This window comes from Triticum dicoccoides, chromosome 7B (genome assembly GCF_002162155.2).
Source record: "Triticum dicoccoides isolate Atlit2015 ecotype Zavitan chromosome 7B, WEW_v2.0, whole genome shotgun sequence".
NCBI lineage: Eukaryota > Viridiplantae > Streptophyta > Magnoliopsida > Poales > Poaceae > Triticum > Triticum dicoccoides.
Genome location: NC_041393.1, coordinates 335220007 through 335224511, shown reverse-complemented (window position 1 = coordinate 335224511; position 4505 = coordinate 335220007). Strand labels below are relative to the sequence as shown.

General features: G+C 39.3%; 1 long non-coding RNA gene across 3 annotated transcripts in view; it reads left to right on the top strand.

Moving 5' to 3' along the window:
* The first annotated feature begins 46 nt into the window (after window positions 1–46).
* Window positions 47–4505, top strand: part of LOC119341672 — a 6450-nt gene continuing 1991 nt past the window's right edge. Inside the window, exons 1-6 of one of the 3 annotated variants that reach the window (XR_005165239.1) lie at window positions 47–157; window positions 1074–1177; window positions 1714–1822; window positions 3179–3299; window positions 3617–3744; window positions 4005–4122. This is a non-coding gene — a long non-coding RNA (uncharacterized LOC119341672). Of the gene's footprint in view, window positions 158–1073; window positions 1188–1713; window positions 1823–3178; window positions 3300–3596; window positions 3745–4004; window positions 4123–4505 lie in introns of all 3 variants that reach the window. The other 2 variants (XR_005165238.1, XR_005165240.1) reach the window with 2 other exon arrangements.

Below are 4505 nucleotides of genomic sequence, written 5' to 3'. Positions count from 1 at the left end.
GGCCGCTGCCGCCGCCCGCCCCGCTGTCAGAGACCGCCGACCTCGCCCCGCTGTCGGAGATCGCCGCCCGGTCGTACCGCCCTCTGCCGAACACCCCCACCGCCCGCGGCCATCGTCCCCCGTCCCCTGCCCCTGCCCCGCGGCTGAAGAGGATCAGGTGACAGATGTAACAATTTGTTTGAATCATATATGATATTTCAATGGTAAATATAGTGGATAGTGCCAATGTTTATTCGACCTGCGTACCATCTTCTATTTACTTTCACACGTCTATTGCACAATATCCAAATTCTGAATGCGATGTCAAGCGTTCACATGTGGTTCATATATTGCAATGCAATAACACTTTAATTCTAAGTTCTGGAGAAAGATTTGTGAGAGGAAACATTTTTGCTGGAAAGACAACAATATTTAGTTTCAGGCTATGTCTTCTTTTGTTTTTTAGTCGTTTGAACGGGAAATCTTGATCTCCACTACTGTCGTTGGAGAAGAAAAGGGGATGGAAGAAGAAAACTGAGATATGGGCTGTGGGGTTGTGGACTTGTGGTCTCTGACTCAATATCCCCTTGTATTCCTCATGCACTCACGAAACACCTTGCCCTGAAATTTCAAAGTGGAAAGCGAGTGGCGGATCAACATTGGAAGGAACCCAAGTTGCTAGCGTAACGGTGTGCAGGGGGAGGCCCGAAGTAAACAGGTGACTGCATCGCCGGGCCCGATATGAGGAACATCTGCAGGGAGCAGACCGTAGGCAAGGGCACAGGAAGATGGTGTCAGTAATGGCAAAGGGGAAGGCAGGGAGTAGTGACGTGGAAGATATTTCTTTTTGAGTTTCTGTATTTGTGTACGTTTGTTGGGGGAAACGGTAGTGTGCCACTCTGATTTTTCTTCCTGTCAGATTTCCAGATAGGTACACTAGAGTGATATTAGTGGTTTTTTCATGCTGTAAAATGCAGGTTTGGAAAGACACTTCTGCTTAATTTTTTAATAGTGATCTTAGTAGTATTTTAATGCTGTAAATTTCAGATTTGATAAGATACTTTGACTTAATATTTTCTATGGTTGTATTTCAGAGAATATTGAGGTGTGAAGTTAGTATACGAGATATAGATGATCCACATCATGTGTATTGTTGCGTAAATCTTGGCTCTCTACATCATCCTTCAATCACTTGAAGGTGCACCCCGGTACTGTATATGTACATATCTACGATTTTATGTCATGTTTTAATTCTCTTAATCTGTTCATAGATCATGTGCGCTGTTATTTTTACTAGAGTTTTAATCTATATGTACTCTTTTCAACGGTGATTTGATATTTGGCTTCCCAACTAACCTTGCAATTTGTTTAGAAACGATAAAGTTCTTCAGTAATCCCTTGAAACATTCTACAGCAAAAGCAAATTAAGGGCATACCAGTTCCTTCTTAATACGAGCCTCAAACTTATTGTATTCTGAAATCTGAATATGTTCCCATTTATTCATTTTTTAATGCAGGCAAGCAGTTCTGCACCCATTGTTGCATCATTTAGCTTTCTTTACTACCTCATCCAGTAATGTTCCTTTTGTGCTTTCACTGAATTAACAATAGCTTATCTGCACAGGCATATGCTAAGATTGTGTCGACAGCATGTCTCCTTCGTACTACTTGTTAAAATTTGATGGATTAGTTGGTTGTAATGTGATGCTTATCTGCTCATTTATTTATTTACAGCTTCTGATCAGATCGGATTTGAGGTGTACGTATAATGATCACATAAATGGAAGGCTACAAGAAGATTTTGGAAATGGCAATGGCATCCAACAAAGACATTAGACAAGAGGTAAACACTCTTCTGTGTGTTTCCCTCTACTATTAGATTGTATTGCTGAAACTGATTTTGGGCTATGGTGAGTAGAATTTTACCTTATGTTTGTTGATTACATGTGTTGCACACGGGTCTATATGTATTTGCCCCCCAATCCTTCTGGGCTAAGAGTTTTGATGTTTGACAGCACACATGAGTTGTGCAAAATTTTGTTCTTTGCTTATGCTTGCCATATTCATCCCCGAACTGTTGTGATGGGGATTGCAGTATTGTAGTTCAGTACGTACACGAGGGCTGTATGACAACTTGATTATGAATTGGTCATATCGAAATTTCACAAGCATATGAGATATGTGTAGTAATTTGTGTATGCATTACATCTTGGACTGACAGCATGGACTAGAAAATCGTCCCAACCATCTTGGACACTCACACAGGCAGGTGCTGCGAGCTGCCATGGCTGAGGCACCCGCCGAGAGAACAGGGTTAGACGTGGTGATCATGGATGAGCAGGGTATGCTCTTCTAATTAGTATGATGATCTTTTCCACGTGTACTAATGTACTCTCAATTTTTTGCATAACAATCTTAAGATTTTTGTATTGAAATATTCGTAGTGATTCTTCCAGTTAAGTTGAGCTTAAAACGTTTCTCTCCTGCTCTCAGCTAATTTAGGATTTCGTATTATATTTAGGGAAGCATTTACCTTGCATGTCGTGATACCTTACAAGCATTGTGTTAATAAGTTTTTTGTGATCAAGTTTGCTATTATTTCCATTGCTCTCCAGTTTATTTAACTACGCTGCTTTACATTTTTCTGGTGTGAAGTTCTCCAGATGCATTTTCGAATACAAAATTTCTCACTTGAGATATATACTTTTTTTTGCTAATAAATAGGCCAATATGGATTCAAAGTAAAATAAAAATTTATGGCCTTGTGTTGATAGATGTAAAATAAAAATTCAACAATGAGGCCTCATTCATGGCTGGTAAGGAAAGACGAGCCCTGTTCTCACTTCTTGGTTGTTAGTTTTCTGGTTATATAGTCAAAATTATACCTTCTTGGTTGAATCATGTGTTATTCAGTCAGTCGTCTCATCACTATCTTTAGTTTTCTGATGATAATCCTCAATCCTACATGATTGAAACCATTCCAGTCACAAAACCAAGTCCCAACCTATCATCCCTCTGGTGATGTCTACACTATCATTACACATTGATTGCAGTTAAAGATGTACACAAGATTAATTAGTTTTTGTGCTGACTGCACATATATTTTCTTCCAGCCATGCTTCTTAGGTTCCAATTGTTCATATGTATAGTTGCTTTGCAGCCACTTGACCCTGTCTGTCCTTCTTGGGACTATTTGCAGTGATGCCAAACTTCGCCCAGCACCAGGCCAACCCAAAGGGGCAGGTAGCAGCATAGCATCGGGTTGCAACATTTGACGATGAGGGCATCTGGCAGCGGCTATTCATGCTCGCGTACAGTAGGTATGAATCAGGTCCTTATTCCTCATTCATGCATCACATTTCATATGGAGCAAATAGATGTTTTCTGCCTCTTTATTTTTTGAATAAACAAAACCCCTGTTGTTAGGTTGCTAGCCTTTGTTAATACTTGCTTACTTCTGAATCCTGATATCTGAATTTGAGGTGATGGTTTTCCATATTACATTGCTTCCAAAACAGTGTTAATCCACGACGTCAGCTGTTAATCTTCCCTTTATCATGTTCTCTTTTAACTTTTGTATTTTTTGGACAGTTTTTTTTGGATTAATCCAGTTCCAGTTGTTAATTTATTCCCACAGGAGCATAGCAACACAACGAGAAGGTAATCAGCAAAACCTCAAACGTGTAAGTCCAGTTTTCTAACCTGACTTCACTGCAGAGGAAGTACCAAAGAAGACCTACAACTGTAGCGATGAATGACTGCAAAGTAAGTTAATGTTTATTAAATTCCATCTTCTACACATTGAGTTGAGAGATGCAATAGTCAATAAAATGTTTATAGGTTTGTTGGTAGCAGAATATGCGTAGAATTGTACTCCCTCCGTAAACTAATATAAGAGCTTTTGGATCATTAAAATAGTGATCTAAATGCTCTTATATTAGTTTACGGAGGGAGTAACAATTTTCCCTTGAAGAAAGTCTTAGCTATGGTGCTTGGCACATAATCTTGTTTTATGTGTCCTTCAGAAGAGGTTGTGCAAGATGTCAAGATTATTGTGAAGATGAAAAACTTCTACCGAAGGCGAGAGCTTTATAGTTTTGGGATTCACCGGGTGGCTTCCATGCAACATCATCTTTTGTTGAGGTATGTAGTCTTTCACATATGTACATGTTGCTGCAATTTGTTAAGATATATATAGACTTTCGTCAGATATATACAGATGAGTTACATCTCTACCTGTTGTGCATAATGGTGGCACAATCTGGCACTGTTGTTATTTCATATTAGTTAGTATTGTATGAACTGTACACATATTTGTTTCCTTGGAACCAAGTAGGGACCTGGAGTTTTATTGCTTGGGATGTGCAACCTACTCTGAAGTCTGAACATGTAATTCAATCACACATGTTTGGACCAAAGCATTTTTTCATGCCTACGCACTTAATTTTGGTACAGTTTTGAGATTTTTGTTCTATCCAGTTGACTGTTCCATGTTTATCTTAAAGATACTTATAAGTGCCCCCCCC